Source organism: Rutidosis leptorrhynchoides, chromosome 2 (assembly GCF_046630445.1).
Source record: "Rutidosis leptorrhynchoides isolate AG116_Rl617_1_P2 chromosome 2, CSIRO_AGI_Rlap_v1, whole genome shotgun sequence".
Lineage (NCBI taxonomy): Eukaryota > Viridiplantae > Streptophyta > Magnoliopsida > Asterales > Asteraceae > Rutidosis > Rutidosis leptorrhynchoides.
The window spans coordinates 88134495-88158966 of record NC_092334.1 but is presented as its reverse complement, the minus strand read 5'-3'; positions in this window follow the sequence as shown (position 1 = coordinate 88158966).

Below are 24472 nucleotides of genomic sequence, written 5' to 3'. Positions count from 1 at the left end.
GCAACTACAACAAACGGCTCAACAACAACAACAACAACAACAACAACAACTACAACAATCATCCCAACAACAATAATAACCGCAACAACAACAACAATCAAAAGCAGCTATGCCAAAGGTGTGAAAAGAATCACTCGGGGTTCTGCACCAAATTTTGCAACAAGTGTAAAAGAAATGGTCATAGCGCGGCAAAGTGTGAGGTCTACGGACCAGGGGTTAATAGAACGAAAGGAACAAATGGTGTCGGAACGAGTAATGGCGGAGCAAGTAGTTTCGGAGCAAGTTATGCCAATGTAGTTTGTTATAAATGTGGAAAACCGGGCCACATTATTAGAAATTGCCCGAACCAGGAGAACACGAATGGACAAGGCCGCGGAAGAGTTTTCAATATTAATGCGGCAGAGGCACAGGAAGACCCGGAGCTTGTTACGGGTACGTTTCTTATTGACAATAAATCTGCTTACGTTTTATTTGATTCGGGTGCGGATAGAAGCTATATGAGTAGAGATTTTTGTGCTAAATTAAGTTGTCCATTGACGCCTTTGGATAGTAAATTTTTACTCGAATTAGCAAATGGTAAATTAATTTCAGCAGATAATATATGTCGGAATCGATAAATTAAACTGGTTAGCGAAACATTTAAGATTGATTTGATACCAGTAGAGTTAGGGAGTTTTGATGTGATAATCGGTATGGACTGGTTGAAGGAAGTGAAAGCAGAGATCGTCTGTTACAAAAATGCAATTCGCATTATACGAGAAAAAGGAAAACCCTTAATGGTGTACGGAGAAAAGGGCAACACGAAGCTACATCTTATTAGTAATTTGAAGGCACAAAAACTAATAAGAAAAGGTTGCTATGCTGTTCTAGCACACGTCGAGAAAGTACAAACTGAAGAAAAGAGCATCAATGATGTTCCCATTGCAAAAGAATTTCCCGATGTATTTCCAAAAGAATTACCGGGATTACCCCCACATCGATCCGTTGAATTTCAAATAGATCTTGTACCAGGAGCTGCACCAATAGCTCGTGCTCCTTACAGACTCGCACCCAGCGAGATGAAAGAACTGCAAAGCCAATTACAAGAACTTTTAGAGCGTGGTTTCATTCGACCAAGCACATCACCGTGGGGAGCACCTGTTTTGTTTGTCAAGAAGAAAGATGGTACATTCAGGTTGTGTATCGACTACCGAGAGTTGAACAAACTTACCATCAAGAACCGCTACCCACTACCGAGAATCGACGACTTATTTGATCAACTACAAGGCTCGTCTGTTTATTCAAAGATTGACTTACGTTCCGGGTATCATCAAATGCGGGTGAAAGAAGATGATATTCCAAAGACTGCTTTCAGAACACGTTACGGTCATTACGAGTTTATGGTCATGCCATTTGGTTTAACTAATGCACCAGCTGTGTTCATGGACCTTATGAACCGAGTGTGTGGACCATACCTTGAAAAGTTTGTCATTGTTTTCATTGATGACATACTTATTTACTCAAAGAATGACCAAGAACACAGTGAACATTTGAGAAAGGTGTTAGAAGTATTGAGGAAGGAAGAATTGTACGCTAAGTTTTCAAAGTGTGCATTTTGGTTGGAAGAAGTTCAATTCCTCGGTCACATAGTGAACAAAGAAGGTATTAAGGTGGATTCGGCAAAGATAGAAACTGTTGAAAAGTGGGAAACCCCGAAAACTCCGAAACACATACGCCAGTTTTTAGGACTAGCTGGTTACTACAGAAGGTTCATCCAAGACTTTTCCAGAATAGCAAAACCCTTGACTGCATTAACGCATAAAGGGAAGAAATTTGAATGGAATGATGAACAAGAGAAAGCGTTTCAGTTATTGAAGAAAAAGCTAACTACGGCACCTATATTGTCATTGCCTGAAGGGAATGATGATTTTGTGATTTATTGTGATGCATCAAAGCAAGGTCTCGGTTGTGTATTAATGCAACGAACGAAGGTGATTGCTTATGCGTCTAGACAATTGAAGATTCACGAACAAAATTATACGACGCATGATTTGGAATTAGGCGCGGTTGTTTTTGCATTAAAGACTTGGAGGCACTACTTATATGGGGTCAAAAGTATTATATATACCGACCACAAAAGTCTTCAACACATATTTAATCAGAAACAACTGAATATGAGGCAGCGTAGGTGGATTGAATTATTGAATGATTACGACTTTGAGATTCGTTACCACCCGGGGAAGGCAAATGTGGTAGCCGATGCCTTGAGCAGGAAGGACAGAGAACCCATTCGAGTAAAATCTATGAATATAATGATTCATAATAACCTTACTACTCAAATAAAGGAGGCGCAACAAGGAGTTTTAAAAGAGGGAAATTTAAAGGATGAAATACCCAAAGGATCAGAGAAGCATCTTAATATTCGGGAAGACGGAACCCGGTATAGGGCTGAAAGGATTTGGGTACCAAAATTTGGAGATATGAGAGAAATGGTACTTAGAGAAGCTCATAAAACCAGATACTCAATACATCCTGGAACGGGGAAGATGTACAAGGATCTCAAGAAACATTTTTGGTGGCCAGGTATGAAAGCCGGTGTTGCTAAATACGTAGGAGAATGTTTGACGTGTTCTAAGGTCAAAGCTGAGCATCAGAAACCATCAGGTCTACTTCAACAACCCGAAATCCCGGAATGGAAATGGGAAAACATTACCATGGATTTCATCACTAAATTGCCAAGGACTGCAAGTGGTTTTGATACTATTTGGGTAATAGTTGATCGTCTCACCAAATCAGCACACTTCTTGCCAATAAGAGAAGATGACAAGATGGAGAAGTTAGCACGACTGTATTTGAAGGAAGTCATCTCCAGACATGGAATACCAATCTCTATTATCTCTGATAGGGATGGCAGATTTATTTCAAGATTCTGGCAGACATTACAGCAAGCATTAGGAACTCGTCTAGACATGAGTACTGCCTATGATCCACAAACTGATGGGCAAAGTGAAAGGACGATACAAACGCTTGAAGACATGCTACGAGCATGTGTTATTGATTTCGGAAACAGTTGGGATCGACATCTACCGTTAGCAGAATTTTCCTACAACAACAGCTACCATTCAAGCATTGAGATGGCGCCGTTTGAAGCACTTTATGGTAGAAAGTGCAGGTCTCTGATTTGTTGGAGTGAAGTGGGGGATAGACAGATTACGGGTCCGGAGATTATACAAGAAACTACCGAGAAGATCATCCAAATTCAACAACGGTTGAAAACCGCCCAAAGTCGACAAAAGAGCTACGCTGACATTAAAAGAAAAGATATAGAATTTGAAATTGGAGAGATGGTCATGCTTAAAGTTGCACCTTGGAAAGGCGTTGTTCGATTTGGTAAACGAGGGAAATTAAATCCAAGGTATATTGGACCATTCAAGATTATTGATCGTGTCGGACCAGTAGCTTACCGACTAGAGTTACCTCAACAACTCGTGGCTGTACATAACACTTTCCACGTCTCGAATTTGAAGAAATGTTTTCCTAAAGAAGATCTCACTATTCCATTAGATGAAATCCAAATCAACGAAAAACTTCAATTCATCGAAGAACCCGTCGAAATAATGGATCGTGAGGTTAAAAGACTTAAGCAAAACAAGATACCAATTGTTAAGGTTCGATGGAATGCTCGTAGAGGACCCGAGTTCACCTGGGAGCGTGAAGATCAGATGAAGAAGAAATACCCGCATCTATTTCCAGAAGATTCGTCAACACCTTCAACAGCTTAAAATTTCGGGACGAAATTTATTTAACGGGTAGGTACTGTAGTGACCCGAACTTTTCCATGTTTATATATATTAATTGAGATTGATATTTACATGATTAAATGTTTCCAACATGTTAAGCAATCAAACTTGTTAAGACTTGATTAATTGAAATAGGTTTCATATAGACAATTGACCACCCAAGTTGACCGGTGATTCACGAACGTTAAAACTTGTAAAAACTATATGATGACATATATATGGTTATATATATAGTTAACATGATATTATGATAAGTAAACATATCATTAAGTATATTAACAATGAACTACATATGTAAAAACAAGACTACTAACTTAATGATTTTGAAACGAGACATATATGTAACGATTATCGTTGTAACTACATTTAATGTATATATATCATATTAAGAGATATTCGTACATCATAATATCATGATAATATAATAATTTAAAATCTCTTTTGATATTATAAACATTGGGTTAACAACATTTAACAAGATCGTTAACCTAAAGGTTTCAAAACAACACTTACATGTAACGACTAACGATGACTTAACGACTCAGTTAAAATGTATATACATGTAGTGTTTTAATATGTATTCATACACTTTTGAAAGACTTCAAGACACTTATCAAAATACTTCTACTTAACAAAAATGCTTACAATTACATCCTCGTTCAGTTTCATCAACAATTCTACTCGTATGCACCCGTATTCGTACTCGTACAATACACAGCTTTTAGATGTATGTACTATTGGTATATACACTCCAATGATCAGCTCTTAGCAGCCCATGTGAGTCACCTAATACATGTGGGAACCATCATTTGGCAACTAGCATGAAATATCTCATAAAATTACAAAAATATGAGTAATCATTCATGACTTATTTACATGAAAACAAAATTACATATCCTTTATATCTAATCCATACACCAACGACCAAAAACACCTACAAACACTTTCATTCTTCAATTTTCTTCATCTAATTGATCTCTCTCAAGTTCTATCTTCAAGTTCTAAGTGTTCTTCATATATTTTACAAGTTCTAGTTACATAAAATCAAGAATACTTTCAAGTTTGCTAGCTCACTTCCAATCTTGTAAGGTGATCATCCAACCTCAAGAAATCTTTGTTTCTTACAGTAGGTTTATCCAAGGAACTTAAGGTAGTAATGATGTTCATAACATCATTCGATTCATACATATAAAGCTATCTTATTCGAAGGTTTAAACTTGTAATCACTAGAACATAGTTTAGTTAATTCTAAACTTGTTCGCAAACAAAAGTTAATCCTTCTAACTTGACTTTTAAAATCAACTAAACACATGTTCTATATCTATATGATATGCTAACTTAATGATTTAAAACCTGGAAACACGAAAAACACCGTAAAACCGGATTTACGCCGTCGTAGTAACACCGCGGGCTGTTTTGGGTTAGTTAATTAAAAACTATGATAAACTTTGATTTTAAAGTTGTTATTCTGAGAAAATGATTTTTATTATGAACATGAAACTATATCCAAAAATTATGATTAAACTCAAAGTGGAAGTATGTTTTCTAAAATGGTCATCTAGACGTCGTTCTTTCGACTGAAATGACTACCTTTACAAAAACGACTTGTAACTTATTTTTCCGACTATAAACCTATACTTTTCTGTTTAGATTCATAAAATAGAGTTCAATATGAAACCATAGCAATTTGATTCACTCAAAACGGATTTAAAATGAAGAAGTAATGGGTAAAACAAGATTGGATAATTTTTCTCATTTTAGCTACGTGAAAATTGGTAACAAATCTATTCCAACCATAACTTAATCAACTTGTATTGTATATTATGTAATCTTGAGATACCATAGACACGTATACAATGTTTCGACCTATCATGTCGACACATCTATATATATTTCGGAACAACCATAGACACTCTATATGTGAATGTTGGAGTTAGCTATACAGGGTTGAGGTTGATTCCAAAATATATATAGTTTGAGTTGTGATCAATACTGAGATACGTATACACTGGGTCGTGGATTGATTCAAGATAATATTTATCGATTTATTTCTGTACATCTAACTGTGGACAACTAGTTGTAGGTTACTAACGAGGACAGCTGACTTAATAAACTTAAAACATCAAAATATATTAAAAGTGTTGTAAATATATTTTGAACATACTTTGATATATATGTATATATTGTTATAGGTTCGTGAATCAACCAGTGGCCAAGTCTTACTTCCCGACGAAGTAAAAATCTGTGAAAGTGAGTTATAGTCCCACTTTTAAAATCTAATATTTTTGGGATGAGAATACATGCAGGTTTTATAAATGATTTACAAAATAGACACAAGTACGTGAAACTACATTCTATGGTTGAATTATCGAAATCGAATATGCCCCTTTTTATTAAGTCTGGTAATCTATGAATTAGGGAACAGACACCCTAATTGACGCGAATCCTAAAGATAGATCTATTGGGCCTAACAAACCCCATCCAAAGTACCGGATGCTTTAGTACTTCGAAATTTATATCATATCCGAAGGGTGTCCCGGAATGATGGGGATATTCTTATATATGCATCTTGTTAATGTCGGTTACCAGGTGTTCACCATATGAATGATTTTTATCTCTGTGTATGGGATGTGTATTTAAATATGAAATCTTGTGGTCTATTATTATGATTTGATATATATAGGTTAAACCTATAACTCACCAACATTTTTGTTGACGTTTTAAGCATGTTTATTCTCAGGTGATTATTAAGAGCTTCCGCTGTCGCATACTTAAATAAGGACGAGATTTGGAGTCCATGCTTGTATGATATTGTGTAAAAACTGCATTCAAGAAACTTATTTTGTTGTAACATATTTGTATTGTAAACCATTATGTAATGGTCGTGTGTAAACAGGATATTTTAGATTATCATTATTTGATAATCTACGTAAAGCTTTTTAAACCTTTATTGATGAAATAAAGGTTATGGTTTGTTTTAAAATGAATGCAGTCTTTGAAAAACGTCTCATATAGAGGTCAAAACCTCGCAACGAAATCAATTAATATAGAACGTTTTTAATCAATAAGAACGGGACATTTCAACATTCCTAATGGAACATCCCTTGTAGTAGTGGTTTTATCGAGGTATGGAAGGATGTAAGACTTGGTATTTCCAAGCATCTCCTTAGTGTTGGATGAAAGGTTTCGTTAGGCTATATCGTTTTGGTCTTTTGGAAATTGTGGGTAGCGTGTGATTGCTAGAAACTTTCGATAAGACAATAAACTGTAAGATTTTTCGGGTAAGTATGGCTTCGGGCCATTATTGTGGAGAGATGGGCGACATTGGGTGTATGGAACCTAAAGATCGAGTTTCTAAAATTCGGTAGATTGTGGTGGGAGTCTACATGACACTGCGTCAGGTGCCTCTTTATACCTGCTAGTGTAATGTCCAACTCCAGTAGTGGTGTGATCACTTTGTGCTTAGGGTGCCCGTGAGATACCCTTGGAAGCAGCAGAGATTACAATAGTGATCGACGAGTGATTGTAATTCGACGGTTATGAAAGTCGAGGTTTAAGAGCATTTCGGTAAATACTTCTCGGGAAGTGACGGATGAGCGAATCTTGTTGCTTTTAAGTGTTAGACGAGTAAAGATGACCGGTGAGACGGTGACGGACTTAAGGTTCGATTAGACCGAAGGTTATGATGAAGTGTTGATATTACGGTCGATGCAATTATTGTGTCGGGTTGGTCACTCTTCTCCGTGAGAGCGAGCAATTGTTGATAAAGGTTCGTTGCATGGAAGGTCGGGTGATCTCGACTGAGATGCATGACTGATTAAGCAGAGTGGTATATGCTATTGCTTAGAGGCGTACGTGGAACTTTGGTAAAGTTCGTTTTGCGAACGATGAAGAGCTGTAAATGGTGATTTGTGGTATGAAGGTGTGATGTCGTCGCGTGTACGACATTCCTAACGAATGTGTATGTCGGCTCTGAGAGCCTGAAGTGAGTTTGCAGTGATTCGGTGTTTATGATCAGTGATGAGAATGATCATGTGTATTGTGGAATGGTAATTCTGCGGGATGTTATCATCTTACGGTAAGAATGTGGATCTAAATCCTAAGTGGGGGAGTTTTTACTACAGCCCGAGGAATCTCCGGTGGTGTTAGATCAAGTGAAGCGTAAGTCTTCTTGTGTGAGGTGGTCGTGCAGTACCAAGTGCGGTATGAGACCAAGTGTGAAGTTTGAGATGATGGACGTGAGAGAATGTAACTGTCGTTGCAGGTGCTCTCGTGATATAAACTTAGGTTGGTGCGAAACTTCGATAGTACTGTTGTGTGAATACGAGTTAAATATTGTGGTAGTTGCTGTATTTTCCCTGTCGGGAAACGTGATCGTGAAAATTGACAGTGGATTATTCCACTTTATGGGTGATTGTGAGACGGGGAGTGCCGGTTCCGGTTGTCTCACATAGAGAAACGCGGATGTTGTTTGTTTGTGAGGGTATTTTCCCTAGTGATGTGACCCGATGGTTGCATTGAAATGTCAAGGCCACCCTTAATGGACGGTCTAGGTAGGAGGATTCACCCGACGTTGGTGAATATTTTGTGGATCGTGTGGCAAATTGCGAATTTGTTGTGATGATAATTCGCTGTTGACGGGACTCAAGTATATGAATAGTCTCCATGCTGGTACTAGGAAGCCGTCTTGTGTGGTTGTGTTGTAGGGTTTGGAGGAAAAACCTTGTGTCCTTAGTGTGATTATGTGGTGATACCGAAATTCCTTCGTTGAAGGAATGACCCGGTGGTGGAGACGAGGAAGTGGGTTCTTGATTAGGAGGACATTCGTGGTTGACCGGTCGAGTGATGTGTTTATGAACCAATGAAGTACGGAGTTTAATGAGGTATAAATCCTTCTCGGTTTGGAGTAATGAAAGACTTGGTTCACGGCGTAGTGGATCTAGTATATCGCGTTGGGCGATATAGTTATGGATGTAGCTTGTTGCGAGATTTAGTCGAGAGAACTTGAAGGGTTAATAGAGTTTTCCGTATTTTGACGTTGAGTGCAAGAGATACCACTGGTTGCGGTAATGCAAGTTTGTGATTATTAGCATTGTACTTGGTATGGGTACGCTAAGGAGTTGATATCTCGGTACGAGATTGGTTGAGTTTTTCCAATGTGTGGAATTGAGCAAGTGTTAGTGCTCGGAATTGTGGATTTTGATAAATCGCGGGTGACGATTTAGTTGTTGAAGGTGACTCTTTGAAAGGAATTACTTAGAGGAGTTAGGAGAATACAAGGTGAATCTGTGTATTCTAGGTGATCGTTATAGATTTCGGATGTTGTGTGTTTTATGTCTTGGAATGTGTGCAAGTGTGTATTTAGTTAATGGATTAATCTTCGAGTTAATGAGTAATGTGGTAGAAGTCGGATCGAAACGTTTGTTCGAGGACCATAGAGTGCGGTTCCGATCGGTTAAGTGACTAGGATCACGAGGACGTGATCGAATTTAAGTGGGGGAGAGTTGTAACACCCCGTTTTTCTAAACATGACGCTCGGGGCGTCATTTGAAGTCCAAGAATGATTATTTAATAGTTTGGATGTAATTAGTTGACCACGTTGGACTTTGGGATGTTTTAAAAGTGAAATTGGAGAAAATCAGGTAAACTGTCGAGTTCGGGTATGTTTTGTCGCGTTCTGGTCTGTCGTGATCCGTGACAAACATGACCGAAACGAGACAACTTCTGATGATGAGTTCTGACCACCTTATCGCGTTTCGGGTGAGTTTGTCGCGTCCTGGTGTCGCGAAACGCGACGAAGTGTCGCGAAACGCGACAAATGTCGATGTAATGACAATTTTAGTCATTTTAATGGAATCTTTTGAGGGTGTTTTGGTAAATTCACATATGGACGAGTTTTATACCCCAAATCAGTTCCAATGCTTATCTTATCTCCATTTTCACATCCAAACACTCTCATCTTCAAAGTTTAGAGAGAGAGAGAGGGAGATTCTAGAGAGAGATTTGGAGTTTTGATGATGAAGAAGCTTGAATCGGTCAAAGGTGCGAGTGATAAAGTTGTTCCTTTCGTTCTCGACTACGTTTTGATTGTTATGGTAAATTCTAAATCCGAATTTCATTGTTTGATTTGAGATTTCAAGTTAGGGTTTTGAGTTTGTTATTTGTAAAACCCATTTAGATGATGAAGAGGGTTTATGGAAACTCACTATTTTGATATTTTGCGGGTTTTGGGTTTATGGAAACTCACTATTTTGATATTTTGCGGGTTTTGGGTTGGTTAATGATTTAAGCATGTTTAAGGTTTGTAAGTAGGGTATAATCACTAGTATTAGTGATTTTAGGAGTGTTGGAGCTTATAAGACCCATTTGGGGGTAAAATGGGTGAATTTGGGTTATGTTGAGATAAAGAAAACCCTAATAGCTATGACCTAGGGTTTGACCATATGAATTGAAGTTGTAAGTGTTAAATTGTGTTGATTAGTCACTACTACACTTGTAAATGATGGAAGAATTGTAAATGGGTCATGTTTTGGCTAAAATGGTATGTATAAGTGTGAAATGGGTCAAATGAGTTAAGGTTGACCTAATTGGGTGAAATGGGTATGAAATACCCTAAGTTTGTGTTAATTGGTGTTAGTAGACTTACATCACTAGTTTTAGTAATTAAAGATGAGTCTTGGCCATTTATGGGCGGTTTTGGGTGTAAGTGAGTTATTTAATGCTTTTGAGTCATTAAATGCTCGAGAGTGAGTATTGTGGTTAATTCCACAAGTTGTGTATTGAATGTGTACTTATGTATTAGGTACCTTGATCGAAGCATACAGAAGTGCTAAATCACCACCGACGTGATAAGGTGAGTGGAATAATTATATATGTATGTATATGATTTATTTGCTTGTGGGGTATGGATTTAAAGTTCGTTGTTGACGATGCCATACCATTATTGTTTGTTGGATGAGGGTTTAAAGTTCGTTGTTGACGATACCTCATGTATGGAATCAAAGTTCGATGTTGACGATGCCATACGACTATTGTAGTGACGTTCGATGAGGGTTTAAAGTTCGTTGTTGATGATACCTCATATGTGGGTTTTAAGTTCGATGTTGACGATACCACATTAATTGGGACAGATGGGATTTAAGTTCGATGTTGACGATACCATTCGCAGAGCTAGCCTTGAAACTTGAATACTAATGGATGTTGTGAACATCAATGTTTATGTGTTGTAGTGTAGCATATTGTTTTATTCGCGTTATATGCTATTGCTGTGCTAGCTTGCGTATTGAAGATTTTAGCGTTATACTTGCGACGGTATGCTAATTAAAATGCTAGGTTGTATTCATTGATATGCAGAATTTTATGCGTGGTTGCGTAAGTGGGTGCAAGTAGGTAAATTATATATGTACATGTATAATTATTGCATTCACTAAGCTTTATGCTTACCCCTCTCGTTGTTTACCTTTTTACAGGTATTGTGATTATGAAGCTAGCTAGTTGTAGACTAGATGCTTAGGAGCGCTTGGGCTCGACGGGGTAGCTTTTAGATATTTGGACGCGGATGGGGGATTTGGTAGTCCCCGGGATTATGCTCTTGGTATTGGGTTGGGTTATTGAGTCTTTACCCGTATTTCTTGTGATCGGGTCATTATTACAAATGATTTTTGTAAAGTGTAATTTGTGTGCCAAGGGTCAGGATAGATTGTTAAACGTATCATTATGATGTTATGTTTCGATTAAAACAGAGTTGAAAATGTATTATATTAATGGGACCTAACTAATAAAAAAAAATATACTCCGTTTTTGGTTAAACGGATTTGGGTCGTTACAACAGTATCACCAACATCAATACCAGTACCACCAACAACCCAAGTTTCAACATCATATGCCTCAATATCACATTCTGTACCACGAGCATAATCATCGTTCTATGTATCGTTCTATCTATTTTATCTTCGTTCGACATGGCGATTATGTAATCTCTAATGTTTTAGAGATTATATATTCTTGTTCTAACGGTAAATCAAATGAGTTTAATATCATATTGACTCATTAAATCCATGGTTACATCTGAAGAAAATATATATGTAAGTATATTTTTCATAAAGATTGTAATTATAAATTCCTTTGTACAAACTATTAATAGTGAAAATATTTTAACGGGTAGGTAATACCCGAGAAATATTTAGATTTCACATTAATAAGTTACACTGTACATTCTTAAAATCTGATTCAACATTCAATTACTATCCTACTTACATCTACAAAGGTACGAATCCATTCACCGCAGAATAACCATTTTCATTCAATTTCATATTTGGGTTTTGACTAATCAGAATCCAACAAGTGGCATAATGAAGAAAACATTGGACAAAAATAAAATTTGTTAGAAACAAACAAATTAACTATGAGAAAATTTGTTAAGAATCTACGCAAACTGTTCCTAGCTAACTGTTCGTAGCTAACTTATTACATTTTATTTATCGCAATTTATTTATCGTAATTTATATTCTTGCAATTTAATTTATCGTCATTTAATTTCTGTTATTTATTTTACGCACTTTAAATATCAGGACACGTATACAAGGTTTTGACATATCATATCGACGCATCTATATATATTATTTGGAATAACCATAGACACTCTATATGCAGTAATGATCGAGTTCTCTATACAGGGTTGAGGTTAATTCTATAATAATATATATACTTTGAGTTGTGATCGAGTCTGAGACATGTACACGGGTCACGATACGTATTAATTAATTCGAATATTATATATGAAACTATATATGAATTATTGGACTGTTAACTGTGAACTATCGACTGTGGACTAATAACATTGGACAATTAAAATGAATTAAAATATTGATTATAACATATAAAACTAAACATTTCTTCAAGTTTGCCACTTGATTCCATCTTAAACCTCAATTGTATCTTGACGATTACAATCTGCGATTCAAACCTTTCATAATTCTCGAAAACATCTCAATCGAGAGGATGAACCAACCGCATTTCGTCTACGGAAGGAAAGATTTATGCACATAGATATGCACTTGAAAAACTCTCGGGAACTGAATAAACGTTTAACACATATCTGTGCTAGCTCCTTTGGTGTTGTTATTTCCGAAAATAACAATGCAAATCCTTTTCAAATTAGCCAATTTTGTCACAGCTCCAGCAAATCAACTTCGACTTTTCGTTCGAAACAACCATATTATAACCTTGATATATATACGTGCTCTTTTATTGTTACCAGGAAACCTTTTATATTCCACCATATTACCATCATCGTTTAATCATCTAAAAACACAATACTCTTGAAACCACCTCGGATCGATAATCAATGATTCAGATATGGTAGCATTAAATGCAGAGGGAACATCAAAATTGTAGATGGTCTAAATGGCCAAAAGTTTGATGATAAAGAATGGGTGTTGGGAACGCTCGATAGAAAATTTGGTATTGAAAGATGGATTGAGCTAACCATGAAGGAGACCAAGGACAAATACAAGGACCAAACCTTACATTCAAAGAATCCAGCTAATTCTGTATTCGATGAAATCTTTAGAGAATATCTTGCTCCGTACTCATGTTAAATCTTGTGAAAAATCTTTCTTCATCAACCTTCGATCTTAGAAATTCTGAAAATATCATCATAAATATCTTCGATATTTCTGAGGATATTTTCATAACTCTTCTTGTCCAAAATTAGTTATCTCTTCATGCTATCCGTATTACATCATAAAGGAAACTGTTTTAGTTTCTTTATTCTATAAAAGTTCAAGTTTTAATTATGAATGATTCTGGAGAAGTGTTGGGAATTGAAGCATGAGTTAGTATAATATATTGACGCCCGGCCAACGTGATTATATTACACTAAGTCATGCTGAGTTTCTAATGAAACATGATGATTCACAGATCATACCATCATCATATGCCATGTTACATAACTCTTTCATTCTATTTAACCTCTAAACATATCAAGAACATAATTACTTGATAGCTCCATCTTTCCCGAATATTCTGGTAATTTGACAAAACAATTCGTACTATTACCGTTCCTTTCTGCTTATTATATTATAATCATTCGAAACTCCATATCTACGAGTTCTGGACCATTATTCGCTTGATTTAAAGTTGAGAAGAGAAAACAAAAGCATAGAGCTCCGAAATATAAAGGAAAATATAAAGCTGATCACAAACGTATAAATTACAAACCATGTATATCAATGCGTATAGCCATATAAAGACACGGGAGAATTAAAAATACTATAACCCCAAGGTAATAGTAGAAGTGAATAGATTCCTCCAGTGGTAAATGGAAAAGAAGAATGACAGATACGATAGTCAGTATAAGTACATGGATCAAAACTGGATTAAGCATTTTCAAACTCTTTGGAAATATGAATTAAGAAATTATTGAAGTGGTGAAAATTAATGGAATGGAAAAGGTAAATTTATAGTAAAAAAAAAAAATATCAGACAAAGCAATCGAGACAGATGATCGCATTAATTAGAGAGGACCCTAATTTCCATAAATTCCGAAGAATCAGATCTTATGGATTTCCAATATTTTCCTATTAAATTCCCTGAATTCCGGAATTCAAATATGACTACGTCAAAAGCTAAGGCGAATCTTTATTTTCTCATTTCACTCTTTTGTGAAAACTTCATTCGTACGCTTCACATAATCGAATCATTTTATCTATATCAATAATGAGAAAACTTTATTTATCAACTCATATTTATCATGAAAACATTTTTATTGTTAGCTATGACAACCTCGATCAAATTTCGGGACGAAATTTCTTTAACGGGTAGGTACTGTGACAACCCGGAAATTTTCGACCAAATTTAAACTTTATCTTTATATGATCCTGACATGATAAGCAAAGTCTATTAAACCAAGTATCAATTGTTTGAAGTATTTTTCATGAATGCATTTGACTTTGACTATTCCCGACGATTCACGAACAACTATATGTAAATAGATACATATATATATATATATATATATATATATATATATATATATATATATATATATATATATATATATATATTAATTATTATAAATTAAAATATTATATGAGTTAATTAATATTGTAAATAAAATATGATAAAATAAATATATATATATATATATATTTAAGGTATATTGAATATATATTTATATGGTTTCGAACTTATTAAGCGAAAATAACGCTTGTATGTCAGTCGATCGATATTAAGCAAGTTAAAAACAATTTATGTGATTTTAAAAGAAACGGTTTTTCGAAAACGAGCTTTATAAATTATAGGCTTATTAAAAATATATTTAGGAACTATTTGTTGAATTTTAAAACCTTTTGTATTTTACTTAGGGTTGGGAGTGAATAATTAATGTAATGTTTATATAATAATTAATGATCGAATTTTATACCATAATGAATGGAATAAATAAATGGACTTAATTTAAAATTTTGGGATTTTTAGGAAAACTTTTATATTTTAACTGTTTAGCAATGGACATGAAATAATATCCTAAATTTTATGTCGACCGATGGCTTAACTGTTTTCAATTCTATTCTGCACATGAGTTTTCTTTATTAATTATATTATTATTATTATTATTATTATTATTATTATTATTATTATTATTATTATTATTATTATTATTATTATTATTATTATTATTATTATTATTATTATTATATTAATATTATGATTGAATTAGTTTGAAATGTGCACATAACTTTATTATATAAGTTAGATGAGATAGATACAAACAACGACTACTTGCAATTTTTTTGTACAGATATAATTGTTGAAGAATCTTAATTACCCTAACATCATCATCCTTATTATAAACCGTACCATTCACTAATTATTTATTTATTTATTTGTTTATTTTTTTTCTTTCCCTGAAGACACCATCTACCACTTTCTGTTTCTATCCCTTTCTTTCTATTCTATCAAACCCATCAACCCACTATGATGTACTATGCTTCTTTGAAAATTTGCAATTACTATTCTATCATTATTATAAACCATTATTAATATTATGTTTAAATATAATTATATATACACCTATATATTTATGTTACGGGAGATGAAGTAAAACAAACAATTGCATGAGAACCTTATCCTACTTCAATTCGACCCAAGAACTACCATACTCGATTACCACTCTCCTTCTTCTCCTTCGACAGCCATTACCACCCTACCACAAACACCACCACCTTGAAACCGTCGTGAACCACTCGATAATGATATTCGTTGTTGCTGCTACTTTATTTTTTTTTCTGTTTTGGTCGAGTAAAACAACAACCCAAAACCGCCACTCCCATCTTCGAAACCCACTCAATCAAGACTCACATAAAATTTACTGCTGCTATACTTTTCATGTTCCTGTTTCCACAGTCACCCGATACCACAATTCTCCATCACCTCGATACCCTAATTAAAACCGTCACCTTTCACCAATCACTGTAAAATCCTTGTTTCTGTTACAGTGGCAGCCATAGCTGCATATTTTTCTGTGGCCATATATGTTTCCCTCTCTTTCTTGATCGCTGAATAGCTGCAAATGCAACTGAAGATTTTTTTTTCTATTTCACTTAGACTTATATTGCTGCTATCTATGCTTCTTTTCCTTTGTGGCAGACATGTACCCAACAAGTACCCCACTTGATTATTAAAGAAGAGAAAAAGAAACGAATATTACAAGTTTCCAACTGCAACTTGTCTAATTCTATTTAATATCACCGATAGTTTTTTTTCCTATTCTCTTAATGGGTCGAATTTGTTCTCTGTGCACCTTTGTTTAATGGATTCTCGTCACTTGGGTTTGTGAAGAAAGTTGGGCCACGAATTCATAAACCCACCGTTCTAATTCTCTTATTCGTACTTGACAAACAAAACAATACACATATCATTTAATTATTCATGATATTATTATGATGAAGTGATGATCATGATATATGATATCGTGAAAATAATGAAGATATTAGATAAGGATGAAGAAGATGAACGGGTTAAGAAGTGTCGACTGTAATGATGATGCTGATGATAGTATTCATTGATTATGATGATGGAGAGATGAAAGAAAAGAATGAAGTTAATAGCGTGATTTTATGTTGGTGATGGAAGCGTTTCTTTTTCTGTTATTGCTCACTGATCAGCGAATGACTTTAGGATGATGATGATGATTTGATGACTTTAACCTATCCATGTATATGTTGTCTGCGTAAATTAAAGGCCAATATTCTATCGATCAGCTTACTTCAATTAGGTTAATGGGCTTGGTGGACTAATTAAATCTCACATATGGACTAAAAGATGAAACACATAAACGGGTTAAATAAGTTTAAGTTACGTATTAGAACTAAAATGGATAGATAGGGGAATGGTCTGGGGTGCGTGTAGGGGAACGAGAGGTCGTGGGTTCGATCCCGGGCTATGGCATTATTTTCCTTTTAAGCTTGCTTTAAAGGTAGATTTCTTTTTATTACTAGTATTACTAGTAATATTATTATTATTATTATTATTATTATTATTATTATTATTATTATTATTATTATTATTATTATTATTATTATTATTATTATTATTATTATTATTATTATTATTATTATTATTAGTATTATTATTATTATTATTATTATTATTATTGTTATTATTATTATTGTTATTATTATTATTATTATTATTATTATTATTATTGTTATTGTTATTAGTAATTATTATTATTATTATTATTATTATTATTATTATTATTATTATTATTATTATTATTATTATTATTATTATTATTATGTTATTACAAATATTACAAATATAAATATTAGTATCATTATTATTATTAGTAAAATCATTATTTTTACAGTTATTATTGTTAGTATTCATTATTATTAAATTAACATTTTTATTAAAAGTATCATTATTATTAAAAGTTAGCATTTTTATCAGTAATATTAAAAGTATCATTTTTAACTCTATTATTATTATTATTATTATTATTATTATTATTATTATTATTATTATTATTATTATTATTATTATTATTATTATTATTATTTTCATTACTAATATTATTTTAGTATTATTATAATTTTAATAATAAAAACGATGAATAAATATACAAAAATATATTTAATACATATAACATAACAAAATTAATATTTTTATTTATTTTAAATATATAAAAAGAATATATGAAACATATAGGGTATTAATATAAAAATGATATAACTAATAAATTTATATATCTATAAATTTGTTCGATTACAATTATGTGTGTTAATATATACATAAATGATATAGGTTCGTGAATCCGAGGCCAACACTGCATTGTTCAGTATCGCCGTATGCATATTTTTACTACAAAATATCGTATTGTGAGTTTCATTTGCTCCCTTTTACTCTTTACATTTTTGGGACTGAGAATACATGCGCTGTTTTTACAACTGCTTTATTAAATGCTTTTGAAATATATTTGTGAACTGCGAATACATGAAATGCTTTTATAAATGTTTGACGAGATAGACACAAGCAAAACATTCCTTGAATGAATTATTATGCAGACAGAAGTTCTGCGGATTATTATTGAATTATGTGGACATGATAATTGCCATCTTTGACTTATGTGGACATGATAATTGCCACCATTGAATTATGTGGACATGATAATTGCCACCAATTGATATGAATGTTATGTATCGAGAGAATGATTTTATACACAGGTTATGTGTATGTTATTTTTGTGCACGAGATATGTGTACGGTTACTAAGATTTATGAAAGATGATTTCGTACACAAGAAAGATGTATTGCATTTAAAAGATATCGCATGTACATTACAGGTGGGTAAAGGATTCGAGCCCATTTGTACCATGCAGGATTTAAATCTTGTGGTCTATCAAAATGATGAATTTTATTGTTTTATGATAAACCTATGAACTCACCAACCTTTTGGTTGACACTTGAAAGCATGTTTATTCTCAGGTACGAAAGAAATCTTCCGCTGTGCATTTGCTCATATTACATGGAGTCGTTCATGGCATATAGAGGTCCATTCATCGCAATGGTACCAGATGTTATTGTATTCGTTCAGGAAAATTTGGACAGGGTATGACAAAACTGCCCCAGCTTCATCTCCCAGTCAAGAAGATGAAGAGTTATTATTTGAAGAACCTACTCAGCAAGATCTTGATGATGATGAAGAACCAGCTGTAAATCCCTCACCAATCCATGTTGCTGGGTTCTCTGATTATGAGATGGAACACTTTGTTCCATCTGTGTCTAAACCAAGTGGACCTACTGGCTCTACTGAAGTCCTACAACTTTAGCATAGGTCTACTGGTTCTGAAGGATCACAAGCTGGTACTAGTTACATGAATAATGAATAGCTGTCTCCAACTGCTGCTCATACCTTTGAACCAGCTGATGATCAAGATACTGTGTGTTCCACGACAAGCTCACCTGTTCAAAACACTAGATGGACAAAAGAGCATCCTATTGAGCAACCTTTGTATGCATGTGAATTTTGTGTCCACCATTGAACCTACATGTCATGATGAAGCAATCAAAGATCCAAGCTGGGCAGGAGCTATGCAAGAAGAGATCTCCCTGTTTGATAGGAATAATGTTTGGACATTGGTACCTAAACCTGATGATGAAACTAAGAAGATCATTGGTACCAAGTGGGTTTTCAAGAACAAGATGGATGAAGATGGGATTATGATCAGAAACAAAGCTAGATTGGTAGCTCAAGGGTTCAAACAGGAAGAAGGATTGGATTATGAAGAGACATACGCTCCAGTGGCTAGGATGGAAGCTATCAGATTGTTCTTGGCATATGCTGCTAAGATGAACTTTAGGGTATTCCAGATGGATGTTAAATCTGCATTTCTAAATGGAAAGCTGCAAGAAGAAGTTTATGTCAAACAGCCTCCTGGTTTTGTAAGCAGTAAATATCCAGACCATGTCTACAAGCTAGACAAAGCTCTTTATGGTCTCAAACAGGCACCAAGAGCATGGTATGAGACACTTCATGTGTATCTCACTAGTATAGGTTTTAAAGTTGGAACAATTGATACCACTATGTTCCCAAAAGAGACTGATGGCGATCTCTTGCTGGTACAAATATATGTGGATGATATTATTTATGGATCTAAAAATGAGAAACATTGTCAAGATTTTTCAAAACTTATGTCAAAGACATATGAAATGAGCTGACAAAGAGATTTGCAATACTTTTTGGGGTTGCAAATTAAACAACTTGATGATGGAATTTTTATAAGTCACGATAAATATATCAAAGATATGTTAAAGAAATTTGGTCTGGCTTGTTTAAAAGATATAGGGACCCCAATGGCAGCATCTATTAAAATAGATGCTGATCCCAATGGTGAACCAGTCAATATCACTGAATATAGAGGTATGATTGGATCCCTACTTTATCTTACAACCAGCAGACCAGATATTATGTTTGCCACATGTCTCTGTGCCAGATATCAAGCTGATCCTAAAGAGTCACACTTGCTAGCAGTAAAAAGGATATTTATGTATCTGAAAGCTACTGCTAAACGTGGTCTTTGGTATCCCAAAGACCAGGATTTTGAGCTAATTGGGTATTCAGATGCTGACTTTACAGGGTGTAAAATAGATAGGAAAAGTACTACTGGCGGTTGCCCGTTACTGGGTGGTAGGCTAGTCAGCTGGACGAGCAAAAAGCAAAATACTGTGTCCACATCTACTGCTGAGGCAGAATATGTTTCTGCTGGTAGTTGTACTGCTCAAGTACTATGGATGCAAAGCCAGCTGAAGGACTATGGTGTTCATGTTACAAAGACTCCAATCTACTGTGACAACACAAGTGCAATTGTTATCACCAAAAATCCTGTGATGCATTCAAGGATGAAGCACATTGACGTTCGATATCATTTCATAACGGATCATGTTCAAAAAGGAGATGTGGAGCTACATTTTATTTCAACAGACCAGCAGTTAGCAGATCTATTCATAAAGCCCTTAGATGAGAAACGTTTTAACTATCTCATCTCTGAGCTGGGTATGCTTGAACTTTAAATAAATGACAATTTTGTTGGTGTGCTGGCTCTACAACATGTAGGGCAAACCAATAAGTCACATTTATTAACTTACTGCCTACATGTCAAACACTCAGCACAATAAGGTCTTTTATACTTTGGTTACTCAAAATGTTTTAAATGAAATAATAAATAGCTCACAAAATTAAATGATTCCTTAAAACTGAAACTCATTTACTCCAATGATTTAAATAAACTCATGACATATTAAATGTAACAAAGTATTTTGTATTTAATACAAAACTTACTTTGTGGTCTTTAAGTCAATTTTGAATTAAAACCTGCTGCATTTAATGCTGAATGGGAGGTATGAGTGTTCAAGCCGTATATACGTCATGTCAACAGTCTGTGTCCCCTCGAAAGTGTGCCATTCTGTCACATCTGCCCACGCGCCTACAGATGACAGTTGCCACTTTCTCTCTCCTGCACTTTTTCACCCAATCAGAACGGATAAAAGAGTGTTTTATCTTCTATAATAACCTTCGATTATTCATTATTTAAAATCACACACTCTTTTTCTCAAAATCTTCTAATCTTCCAACTCTCACAACTTCATATCTTCATCTTTACATATCATCAATGGCAGACCAACCACAATCACCACATGTTGAAAACCAGCCAGAGGAACAACATCAGTAACAACAACCGGCACAATAACCTGATCAGCAACAACAACCGGCACAATAACCTGATCAACAACCACAACCGGCACCAGAGGAACAGGTTGTTCAAGGACCACTATTCAATCTCCACCCAGCTCTGGTTAGGGCTGCTAATGCACCTGAACACACGACTATTCGCCTATCAAGAGGCAATGCTGCTCATTCACTCTCCATTCTCAAATCAAAAGCCAATATGGGTTATGAAATGCTAATCGACTACATTCGGCAATCCCCTCTGGCTAGAGCTATCACCGGTGTACCTTCACGCTTATATGCTGCCTGCTTGGCACGATTTTGGTATATTGCCACCACTGCCACCACTCCCCAGAATGTTCCATGTATTCATGGCATGGTGACCGAAACCCTAATTTGCTCCGTCACTGTTGAGGCCATCCGCCGTGCCCTTCAATTACCAGATGGACCGTTTATCGATTCACCAACCAACGATGTATTCAGAAGGGAGGTGCTAGAAATCATTGGGTTTTCTCAACCAATTGCTCATATACCTTTGAGGAAGCATATGCCACCTCTTTGGTACTACTTCTTTGGCTGCTGACCCAGTGCATCAGCCAGAAATCAGGAAGTTTTGACCAATGCTCAGATTTTGAGCTTAAAATTGGTCATGGTTTATTGTTCAATAGAAACATTGATTATGTTGGAGAAATTTATTTGAGGCTAAGGGAGATGGTGCAAGCACCTAAATGAACACATTTAATCCCCTTTCCAAGGTTCTTAAGCCTGGTTTTTGAAAATGAGCTGGGTGAAGCTTACCAGCAGATTGCTGATTAATTATACGGCCTGCCTCTAAAACAAGGGGGTATGCCAAAAGATGCACCTGCTGCTCCATATACTGGTTTAACACCAGGCATGCTCGAGTATCTTGCTGCTCGGGGTGGAGCTTACCAATCGACTACCTCTGGTTCTGCACTAGCTGAGGGGGAGGGTCCTAAGCGTAAGCCAGCTACGCGTAGGAAGCAGCCAGCTACCTCAACTAGAACAGCCACCGTCTCACATACTGGTAAAGCAGTAGTTGTTTTAGAATCTAGTGCTCTCTGATAATAAAGAACAGCCCTAGTCTTATATACTGACTACCCAATTCTAGTATTAGAATCTGTTGCTCATCTATTTCTTTATAACAGGAAAATCCAAACGTGCAAAGGCTGGCTTCAAGCAAACCACAGGGGAGATTGCACCAGTCTCAACTGCTGCTCCTGTAAAGGATGTGGCTATGGAACCTGGTGCGTTTCTAGACCAAACAGCAGAAAATTCTAACTTAATTGAAAACATTTTAACTGCTGACTTGAAAATGAAAGTGGAGTTATGTAATGACCCGGAATTTTCCGACCAAATTATACTTATGAGATTAATATTTACATAAATTAAACCATACCAACATGATAAGCAATCCAAATTGTTGAGACTTGTGTTTTTGAAAAGAGTTTTACACAACGTTTGACCGTCCAATATGACCGATGATATCACGAACTATATAACATACGATAATTATATGTTTGTGTATATATATGTATTTATATATATTTAACATGATCTAAGGATGGTTTAACATCTCATTGTGTACTAATGACAATGAGTTATAAGTATATTTTGAAACTACTAACTTAAGTTTTCAAAACGATAACTATACGTAACATTCTTTGATATATATACTTATAATCTATAATGCTTATACGTGTATCGTATATATAATGTATTTAATCACTTTTTAAAGACTTAAATATATAAAACAATATAAGTATATTCACACAAGATAGCTATATTTGAATTCTCGTTCCGTTTCCTCAAGATTTCTATACGTATATCTAGGGTATATGTACCCGTATCATACCCACCTTCTATACGTATTTACTATTGGTAAATACACATCAAATCAACATACTAATCAACATTATTACTGCCCTAGATATGAGGTAACTAGAATTTGCCAAGTAGTATGAATTATTAGTAAGAAAACAAAATTAGATATCCTTTTCTTTCTTTATAAACTAAAAACGTTTTTATAAATGAACACCATTTCTTCACTCCATTTTCTCATACCTACACCCTCATTTCTCTCTCAAAATACTCCTAACTTCATACTTGATCATCTCCAAGCATTTTCCCCATCATTTAGCTTCAATTACAAGCCTTAAACACCATAAGAAAACTCTTTCAAGAACATATCAAAATAACCACCCATTTGAAGAAGTTTACTTCCAACCTTTTGATCTAACTCCACCACTCTTTGATTCCAAGATTATTTCTTATCTTTTTCAGTAACTTTGTCCAAGTAACTTAACGTAGTAACCTTGTTCATAATCTTATTCAATTCATATTCATATAGCTATCTTATTTTGTGGTATAAAATTTTAACAACAAGAACATAGTTTGAATGATTTCAAAGTTGTTCGCAAACTAAATAGATCCTTCTAACTTGACTTTTAAAATACTTCAAGACCTGTAATATATCATAATGATATGCTAACCTAACAAGATATAACTTGGTTTTACAAAGAACATCTTAAAAACTGAATCTACGTCGTCGGAGTGCAACCGGGGGCTGTTTTGGGTTGGATAATTAAAAACCATCTTGAACTTTGAATTGGAAGTTCATGTTCTGGAAAAATGATATTTCTTATGAATATGTTAACACATAAAAATTTCATGGTTTAACTCAAAGTGTAAGTATTTTTAGAAAAATGATCATTAAATGTTGTTTTTATGATGGAAAATGATCACTTTCATAAGTTTCACCAAAGTTTGACCTATAACCTATGATTTCGAATATAAACTAAGGTATTTTCAGTTCATATTCTTAAAATTTGACTCATTCCAAGGAAGTGGCAAGTTGAACCAACAAAAACGGAGTTGTAATGAAGAAACTACGACTAAAACAAGATTGGGTATCCGAAGCTAGTTTAGCTACGAAAATATTTGGAGAA